This window comes from Armigeres subalbatus, unplaced genomic scaffold (assembly GCF_024139115.2).
Source record: "Armigeres subalbatus isolate Guangzhou_Male unplaced genomic scaffold, GZ_Asu_2 Contig1940, whole genome shotgun sequence".
Classification (NCBI taxonomy): domain Eukaryota; kingdom Metazoa; phylum Arthropoda; class Insecta; order Diptera; family Culicidae; genus Armigeres; species Armigeres subalbatus.
Window position 1 is genome coordinate 33,493 of NW_026942771.1, and position 11,020 is coordinate 44,512.

Here is an 11,020-nt window from a genome sequence, read left to right on the forward strand (position 1 = left end):
ATCCCGCACCGCCAGTGCCGATGCTGAAAATTTATTACAAATTGTGGTGTCAGTTAGTTGGAAAGGAACATTGGGAAAAGAAAATTGGTTCTTCTCAGGACCAACATTTTACGAAAAGAAAGAGTTAATTGCGAAAATGGACTGTTTCGGTGGCATCGGGTTTGGCGTGGTGGCTTGGTTGCTGTTAGTGATTCCATCCATTCAAATTTTCTACATCATCTCCCTCCGAAGCACTATCAAATTCGCTATTTACGATTGAGTTTTGAACTTTGAAGAAAGTTTATTTCGAATTAACTCTCTTTTGTATGAAATCCATGAAGCCGCCACCTTTGTTGAAGCTATCTACTTACAGCAACTACCTATTAGTGAACGTCGCTTGGACAGACAGATGTCAAGAGATAATGTTGGTAATATGAAGAAACTTCGTCTTGAGTCAAATTTCTGTTGTCATTCCTCGCAACAATACGCATCTTAGATAAATAACATCTCATAACCAAATTCAGAATCTTTCAAGAAAGTTTCATTGGATTCTTTGAATTCATAATTCTCCGAACGGTCCGTTGTCTGTGGAAACCCGATCGAAATATCTCGCGCGCGCCGAAAAGCAGCTTTCTTATATCTAATGAAGTAATTCCATTGGCCCCGCCCCTTCATAAATCGTTATGAGTGCACATTAGAGTGGGGCGTCATGGTCATTTTTTCAAATCAATGGTTTTTCGAACCCATTCTGGGTCATGAACAACTGTGCAGAATTTGGGACCGATTGGTTGCTTCCTCGCTTTCCGCATCGCGTTTGAAATTTGTATGGAAATTAGTATGGGAGAACGTATATTTTTGCATTTCTACTGCTAGAGGTTTCAGTTCATCGTAAACCAAGTGGCACATTGCGTTAAAGTATAACCCAAAGGATGCCGAAAAACTTTGCTGAAGAAGGCACTTTGCTGGAACGTCCACGAAAAAAGTTATAACGCTTCGAACATTGAGTGTTCAAACAATATGCAAAAAATCGTTTATTCTGCCAGCACTGCCGTACTATGTGGAGCAATAATTTAACTGAGTGTTATTTCAAAATTATTGATTTTATAGGACTTTGGAGATAATGGGAGATATTCGGAATTATTTGACAAAGTAAAAATTCCGACTAGTAGGAAAATGGGTTTTGCCCTCTGACAATTACAGGTTGTCCGGTAGTGCTGGCAGAAACATTGATTTCTTGCATATGGTTTAAACAATCAATTTTCGAAACGTAATAACATTTTTTGTAGACTTTCCAGCTACGTACCTTCTTCGGCAAAGTCTTTCGGCATCTTCCAGGCTATATGCTAACGTATTGAGTCACGTGATTGATGGTAATTTGAAGCCGCTAAGTGCAAAAATGTAAAAAAGTACGTTTTCCATACTAATTTCCATGTAAATTTAAAACGCGATGCGGCATGCGAGGTTACAACCAATCGAGCCCATATTTTGCACAATTGAATTGGGGTCCCAAAACGATTCAGAAAAACCTTGATCTCACTTGATCGGACGAAGTTTGCGTTTTCCATACAACTGCGCCCCACTCTAGTGCACATTATATTTACACCATAACAGCTCACAAAGGGGCGGGGCTTACGGTTTTGATTTATTAAATACAAGAAAGCTGCTGTTCGGCGTGCGCGAGCCATTTTGATCGGGATTCCACAAAGAGCGGTTCGATATTTAATGCAGCGGAGCAGACACAGCAGCACGAAGGCGTGGGGTGGCAGTGGCAATGCGGAAAATTTATTCCAAATTTTGGAGGCTGAGCGAAAAATCATCAGGTGGCGGTCGGACTGTTTCAACGCAAGATGCCGGCAAGCGTTTGGATGCAGTTAGTTATTAGAAAGTCGCATTGGGAAATGAAAAATGGTTCTTCTCAGGACTAACATTTTATGATAAGAAAGTGGTTATTGCGAAAATGAATTGTTTCGGTGGGATCGGGTTTGGCGTGGTAGCTTGGTTGCTGTTAGTGATTCCATTGTAACAGGTTAACTGTTCGGCGGGTGATATCTTTTAAAAACGTTACACACTCGTCGAACGTTCAAACTAGACTGTTTATTAATTCAAATTCTTAACTTAACTTGAGCTCCCATTTGGAGGTACCTGAAGTCATTATATAAATCACACCGTCGGCACTAGCGTGCGACGGGTAGCATGGGAACAGCTTGCCCTGGGAACAACCATAAAGCGATGACTCTGTAAAACGACACTTCCAAAACGAAGTGCATAAGCATTGCAAAAGGCTTCGACTTGATGAGTCGCTGGATTCATATAATGGAAAATCATATAATTAAGGACAGATCTAAAATCAATAAAGTATTAATATATATATTTGAACATACTTGATTTTTTTTTTCAACGTTGTCGCTATCCATGACAAAATTATTATAGCTGATAAACAATTTTTCCTATATTCTATGACGTCCTTCTGCTCTTCATTGAGGCAGGCATCCGGGTAATAATAAAAAACTAGCGTGCGCAGACTTATCTGGTCGCTTTTCAAATTAATTTAGGCAACAAGCACTAGAGCTTGGCCATTTCTTCTTCCGGGCATCCGGTATCCTTTTAATCCGGGCATCTGGGGCAATATTTTAAAATTCAATAATAAATAAATACGTGGGTGCAGGCCTGCAAACCCTTTTTCTATCACTTTTAGCACCCAGGCATTCCTTGCTATGGATTTTAAGCCTTTTCGCATAGTTAAGGAGAATATTATGATTTTGTTTCCTAATTCTAACAACCTTCTGGGGATTTTAAGCCTTTTCGCCCAGGGGTTGAGTAAATTAATAATGAAATGTATTGGTTTTTTAACGAAATTCTGGGGATTTTAAGCCTTTTCGCCCAGTAATTACGTAATAAATAATAAAATGAAATAAATAGTTTGAGCTTACTGTGTAATTTGTTGATATTATTATTTATGTGTTTTTTTGTAGTTGACATTATAAAGTTTTTAGTCATTTTATTTGTATTTTGTTTAGTTTTATTTTAGAAATATCTAATCATATCGTATTTTATATTTCTACATTTTATATTCAAATTTTCATTATTCGAGGGTTGTTATTAATGATTTTTAAAAGTTTAAGTTATTTATTTGTTATTGTTGACAAATTATAACAGTTTTGTTTTTGAATTGAGTTTTTCAATTGTTAATTTTGCTTTTGTTTATGAGTTCATTATAATATAATTATTGTGTTGAATTTAATTCTTACTTTTTTTGTAATATCAGAAATATTTGAAATAATTAGTATGTTGCAAATCTTGATTTTGGAATTTTATATTTTCTTTATATATTATTATTTATAAGATATTTTTGTTTTAGGTATATTTTATTAAAATTAATAACTCAGGGAAAAATCTTAACGTTTTACATCGTAGTAGCAAAGCTAAACGTTGTTCAAAATGAAAGTACTGTGAGTTCACCTCTATTTGTGAAAATGTAAAATATAGCCTGAGAAGGAAAACATGTTTTTTATTATTGGAAAGAAGAAACAAAAAATAAGGGTATAGCTCAGGAAAATCGACACATACTTTATGACAAAAATCCATGTATTTTTAAATATGCATATCATGCGTCAGCATACTTAATTGCATACAAATTCACACATGGTTACTATGACCCACATGGATAGTATGTGTGAACACTAATGCAATGCATGCGGGGCATGGAATATATGTGTCGAAAATATGGAATCCATTTCGCTACCCCATTGCAAAATCCATGTTTGAACTCATGAATATATTGCGGAGATTTTTGTAAGTGTAGGGATAAATTTATAATGAATACCAAATATTGTGTTTGATTGATCATTTTTTTTTGTTATTGATTGGTAATGATCAATGTTTACGAAATTTGCATTGTTTTTAATTTTGAAGGCAAATTTGAGCCAGATAAATATAGCCATTCACTTTTATACGGTGAATAGTAGGATAGAGGAGAAAGAAACTTGTACGATTAGGTTAAAATCAATTAAGTAATACAGAAAGAATGCAAATAAATGTTTTTTTTCTTCCTTGGATGATCAAAGTGAAAACTTTTTGCTCGAAGAAAAAAGTAAAATGTTATAGTTGAGTGTACTCTTCATGAAAGTATTTATAAATGGGTACCTAATTTGGCGATGCAAAAAAAAACTTAACAAATAAGAGATTGCATGAATGGGAATATTGTGCTTACATTTTAGAAAACACAAAATTACAAAAACTTTTTTGTCATTTTATTTTAAGTTTAACCTGAAACTAAGATGCATAGTTCATTTAAATGATTATTTTCAAATGTATAAACAAATTTAGATAGGCTTAAAAACATGTTTTTGAATGGTTACATGAAGTAATGCTAAGGTGAAAAAATAAAATTATCAGTTTGATGAGTTACCACATTTTGGAAAAACATATATATAGGATGAGAAAATATGTTTTTTTATAGGTCAGTTTTGGACATTAGTTTTAAGTATGCATTAGAAACGGCTTGAGTTTGTTTGCAAATAATTTAAATTTCCTTTCAAGGACAAGTTTCCGTCGTATGATACACGTTGTATGTTTGATATTATTCGAAATTTTGGTAATAGAGTTTGCCATGACATTATTTATAAATAATCTAGTCACAAATAAAAAAAGATACAACTGAATTATTAACAAAATATATGAATTAAAATTAAAAAGAATAAAATTAAATTGTATTTTTGCAATTGTCAAATTTCTGACAGCAGAAAGGTGTAAATGCACAACGGAGTCTTTAACTCAAAAGTGTAGTTTAGGATTAGTACGCTTAATTGCAACAAAGTAGATAAATGTATGACAACTCCGTACAAAAAACGCTGCCTGTTTAGAATTCTCAGTAAGCCTTTAGTTACACTGGGATTCTTTTCTAACAAGTTTGATAGCTTTTTTTTTCTAAATAAAATCTATTCTTTTTTTTTGTTAATTTGAATAATTTTGTAATTTCAATTCTTCAATAATGTGTTCAGCAATAATATTATAAATAGCAATATATAATAATAATAATGATTTTTTTTTATATAAATTTTTCGCTGAGTTCTTCAAATTTATTAGTCTTTTACTGTTTGATTTAATTATTATGTGCATTTGTGGCAATGATCATATTAATTTAAATAAATAAATAGTAAAACTCTAAGCTAAACTGCTAAACGTCACCCATACTCGAGTGATTCTACTGCACTTTTGTATTGCGCAATTCAGTTGCAACATGAATTTTCTTTATCGTAAACATGTATTTAACGATTTTCTTCGACTGCTTAACGATTTCTTCTATTAAAAACACTTATTTTTATATGCTAAATATTGGATTCACCTTGTTTCTATGCCTTTGTAATTTCATTAAAACGCATAAAAAGATTCACTTCTTCGTAAAATGTAAAAAAATTCAAATTCGTTTTTCGTTGAAGTTTATAAGTGGTTTTTAGTATTATTATTAATTACTTTCTCATTGTGTGCTTTTTTTTGGGTTTTAAACGAACAAATATACGCGCGAACAAAACAATACCGCAGTTAAACAATTAGTACGAAAACCTAATATAAGACGTAAAGTTGTAATTTTGAATCATCAATAAAAATCTACATTTACTCCGAGACTTACAAGAAAAGGGAGAAACTAAACTAGAGCTCATCTAGAGAAAAATGTCGCACGACAGTTAGAAGATAGCATTATTCAACAGATTATAATTTCCTTTGATTTTATGCGTACATACAAACAACATGTTCATTTTACTCACTTTCTTTTGAAATTAGATAAATTCCGCTATTACCTGGTTACTGCTGCATACTTGCTAAATGTTTTCAGCGAATCCATCCGTGTCGAGTCTTTCTGCGGTTCAAAAGACATTGGGGTACATGCCTTATCCAGGTTATGGTGTTAGATGATTTTGCTGTGTGACAGCACAGCGACGGCGGCATCCGGAGTTAATGTCGATGTCTTTCTTCCTCGATATTGGCACTTTATTCTAAAATCAGCGTAGCTCGACCGGACGGACACCACATCAACCGTGCCGTCGTGAACACGTATGTACTTTTCGCTTCACCTGCGCCAACTGCATGTATTATGTTGCGCGATTTGTGCTGTACTCGATAATTAGATCCACCTGCAGCTCCACTTTTGGTCTCGTGTTTCCAAGCGTTGACTCACGAGGCATTTTGATTGATGAATCCCGATCTCCTACTGAGGCGATGATCGTAGGTTTTTTTATTGTTGCTTCTGATTCAATCTTATAAATCAAACGTATCGACTTGTACACAAACTTTGGTTCAATTGCTCTGTTCACTCACGTTCAAATTTCCATTAGCTTTGAAAACAAGTTTTGTCCAACATATAACGTCATTTTTCCAACATATTATGTAGCGAATGCACTTGTGTATTCTGTGTGTCCTGCGTCAGCAAATCTCGACCCGAGAACTAAATTACACACATGGTGTGATAACCGCAATTGGGGACATACCGGGCATCATTTAAATCCATTTTAGCCACTCAACTATGTACATTTTCTTCAGCCGGCAGGGTGACGGTTCCTGCCGGCTCACCAGTCTTTATCACTTTATTAATTGCCGGATTCGGCCACTTGTTCACTGGTCGCCATGTAACAGGTTAACTGTTCGGCGGGTGATATCTTTAAAACGTTACACACTCGTCGAACGTTCAAACTAGACTGTTTATTAATTCAAATTCTTAACTTAACTTGAGCTCCCATTTGGAGGTACCTGAAGTCATTATATAAATCACACCGTCGGCACTAGCGTGCGACGGGTAGCATGGGAACAGCTTGCCCTGGGAACAACCATAAAGCGATGACTCTGTAAAACGACACTTCCAAAACGAAGTGCATAAGCATTGCAAAAGGCTTCGACTTGATGAGTCGCTGGATTATGGAGTCTAGAATTATATACGGCATATGCGATTTTATGGAATTGAACTAGGGTCGGTGACATACGTGATACGCATGCTACACCATCCATTCAAATTTACTGCATCATCTCCCTCCGATGCGCTATCAAATTTGCTAGTTGCGATTGAGTTTTGCACTTTGAAGAAAGTTCATATCGGATTGTCGGATCAACCTTTTGAATAAAGGCCTTTTTGGAGGACTTCATCCTCAAAAATTGACGAACAACAAAGTTGTACCGAAAAGGCTATCATTTCACTCCGAAAACGACCTTTTTATCGAGGACTCGTAGACCCTAGTGTTATATACCAATCGACTCAGCTCGACGAACTGAGCAAATGTCTGTCTGTCCGTGTGTGTGTCCGTGTGTGTGTGTGTGCGTATGTGTGTGCACACTAAAACATTAGCCAAATTTTCTAGTACTAAACCTTAATCGATTTTACCGCAACAAGTTGCATTCGATGGAGAATGTTTTCTTTTTGTTCACTATTAAATTTCAAAACGGTTGAACTTCGCAAAAAATAGTAAATATTCAAATAGTTATCACATATGATTATTTCGGTATGAAATGCTCTCGGATGACAAGGTTATGTTCTCCCAAGACACAATTCGAAACTGACAGCATTCAGTTTTATAACAAGTTCAGTCTCAGCATCATGATGTCACATGAAAAGGCCTTTTCCATCGTACACCGGAAGAAAATGTAGCTACACAGAAAAATATAAACCCATAATGAGATAAAAAAATACCCATTTTAAGGTTTTACGCACGGTAAAATTGGAATACCAATTTTCGGAGTACTTTCAATTTTCGGAGTACTAATTAATTTAAATAAAAATGGAGTCTGTTCAAATATTACGTAACGCAATAGGGGGTGGGGGGTTGTTCGATTTTTGTTACGCTTTATTACGCAAAATATAGCAGTGGGGGTCCTTCGAAATATTGTTACGCGGAAGAAGTTATTTTCACAGAGAAAAAAAAAAATTTCCAAAAATATTCATTATCTTTAAAAAAGCATGAATCATACACGTAAAAAAATGTAATGTTGTTTATTATTAATATTTCTAATACTTGTTTGCCAAAGCAGGCGCTTAATGACATGTATAAGAAAAAACTTATATATCGCATTAGTCACATACATTCGGAAACTTATACTTTTTATTAACTTATGAATGTTATTAGCCTTTTGATATGGGATCATTCATAAGGTGGCATAATGAAGAGTATAAGTATTTTCGAATGGTTTTTTGACATAACATATAAGGTTATTTTTTTACGTGTACAATAGATAATAATTTATTGCATCGTCGACGGAACCAGGGACTAATACCGGGATCCGACACTCGAGATTTTCTCGTGTTGCGCTTAATTCTCAATCGGTGTGTAGGAGTCCTACACTGAAAACCGAAACTACCCAAAAGTGGGTTGTTTGCACTCAAAACTGTGGTTTGGGCCAATAACCCAAATTTGAGTAAAATGACTTTTCTGGCACTAGGTAGTTTGCCTTTAATCCCATGTAAACAATTTACCCAAAGCTGAGTTTAATTTATCCAAAGCGGACCTTGATCAACCCAAAATAGAGAATATTGAATTTACTCAAATTTGGGTTATTGGGCTGAGCAACCTCGGTGAGGTGTTTGCATCTTGCTCTAGTTTTGATAGCAATCATGGAAAAGAAAGGGAAAACTACCCAAATTTGGGTAAATTTTTTCAGCGATATTCTCAATAGTGCGTATATTGAACTCAAAGTTTGGGTTGATTTATCTGTCCGTGTAGGTATAGGGCACTGCACGGACTGCTTTGTCTCTTTTTTGCTGCAAAGAAACTAGAAAACAACAAGGCCAGTAAACGTCAAATTTCATGAAGAACGAAAGAGAAAGAGATTCTTCCGTGCAGTGCCCTACACTGAAAACCGAAACTACCCAAAAGTGGGTTGTTTGCACTCAAAACCGTGGTTTGGGCCAATAACCCAAATTTGAGTAAAATGACTTTTCTGCACGCTCATTCTGATTTTACTCACCGGTGAGTAGTTTTGTATCGCCGTCTCTTTTTTTCCCACAGAAATTTTACTCACTTTTTGAAAAAAAGTGGAACTACTCAAATTTTGAGTGGTCCCACTTTTTTTCAAAAGTGAGTAAAATTTCTGTGGGAAAAAAAGAGACGGCAATACAAAACTACTCACTATTGAGTAGAAAAAAATAAGCGTGTGGCACTAGGTAGTTTGCCTTTAATCCCATGTAAACAATTTACCCAAAGCTGAGTTTAATTTATCCAAAGCGGACCTTGATCAACCCAAAATAGAGAATATTGAATTTACTCAAATTTGGGTTATTGGGCTGAGCAACCTCGGTGAGGTGTTTGCATCTTGCTCTAGTTTTGATAGCAATCATGGGAAAGAAAGGGAAAACTACCCAAATTTGGGTAAATTTTTTCAGCGATATTCTCAATAGTGCGTATATTGAACTCAAAGTTTGGGTTGATTTATCTGTCCGTGTATACAACTGAAAAGACCAGGCTATTGACATCCTATTGTTTAGCCCATCGCCAGATCGTAGCCAGGATGTCCCGGGCTATAATTTTTTTTCATACTGCGTTTCAATGATGACAGCGGGCTATGTCTATTGATGATGATGACACCGCGCTTGTCACCGGGTCGGAAAAGACACTAAAGACGCTGTCACTTTTCCGCGTGTTTCTCTCACCGTGCATTACTGACAGCATAGTTGTTTTTGTTATGCTTGTCAAACGCTCGGTTTTTCTGTTCAAGCTGCGATTGTTGTAAGTATTTTTCGTAAGTAATTTTCAATAAAGGAGTGAAATAACCGTTTAATTTCCGTTCCAAGGACGCTCGTCAGCGGTTATCCAGTTTCCCTTCGCACCGACGGCTTTTTCACTGAGTGAGATCGTGTCTAGAACCACCAATAATTGGAGCCATTTGAATGTTCCGCCAAGTGTAATTCGTGTACGGACGTGGACGGATTTGGCGCTTACCAAGGGTGCAGCAAATGACCATGTATCAGTGCGACTTTGCTCGAAAAGAAACCAGGTGCAACAGAAGAGGCAAAGTCGACAGAGAGCAGAAAGTTTTCCAGTGGCCGTACGAGGGATGTCCCAAACTTTACAACTACACGCGTAATCTGATGACCCATCCACGGCTGGCTGGATTTAGGTGGGAGGGTCGTGGCCCCGGGCTCCATCCAACCCTGGGCCCATGTCAAATGAAATCAGGAAGGAGTCCGGATCTACGTCTGCAAAGTGGAGAGCTGTGGCCGACCGTTTATCCATTAGAAAATGGACCAGCGAATGCACGAGTCGGCTGCTAGGACTGTTCCGCGGATGATGCTGCCAGCAGAAACGCTCAACCGGTTGGTAAACGTCCGGGTGGCGGCCACTGCTCGAGCTGGAGGGTTCGTTTGCGATGGACTCGGCTTCCGAGTCGGAAGTGGAATTCAGTGCCATGGTAGCAACGGTTCTGCACAGACCGGAACAGACCGTTAAGAGTTTATTTTGTCTTTATTTGAGAGCCTTTTAGCCCAAGGCTGGCTCGTCTCTAGGACCGATCAGAGTTAAATCTGTTTCGGATCATTTGTATTAAGGAAAAATAATAATTGTTTCTTTTAACCCTTTTCAAGTTTAAGTTCTATTCTATTGACTGCATTAAAGTAAGAAAGTGTTTATTTCATTATTGGGGGAATGCTTCTCTAATTTTCCGGTCAATTTCACCAAATAGTGCATGTACTCCTGTATATGCACGATTGTGATGCAAATTGTGCACGTATTACCTGGCAATATAAATGTATTGATTGTATGTCGTTCAGAATTCCCTATAAGGTTCTGTTAAAATATCACAAATTATGTTGGTTGTTTTTGCAAAATGGAAATCTGCAAGCACACACCTGAGGGAGGAAACTTAGATAGTGTGGGGATGGGTGTCCAGTCCATAGTAGCGCAATTCCGACACTAAAACCAAAACCTTTTCCACTAGCCTTTAGTCCTCTTGACCACCAATTAAGCAATATATCGGGAGATGTGGTTGTTTGTCGAAAGGGAGAGAAAAATACAATGAGTAGGGGAAAGTGGGGTCAGTTTCCAATAGGAGGCAAGATCGCCAACGT

At 36.6% G+C, this 11,020-nt stretch overlaps 1 long non-coding RNA gene across 1 annotated transcript; it reads left to right on the forward strand.

Moving 5' to 3' along the window:
• Positions 1–9,569: 9,569 nt before the first annotated feature.
• LOC134203537 (uncharacterized) lies at positions 9,570–10,590 on the forward strand. The gene is made up of 2 exons (XR_009977635.1): positions 9,570–9,683; positions 9,749–10,590. It is a non-coding gene; the product is annotated as an uncharacterized LOC134203537 (long non-coding RNA).
• Positions 10,591–11,020: the final 430 nt, after the last annotated feature.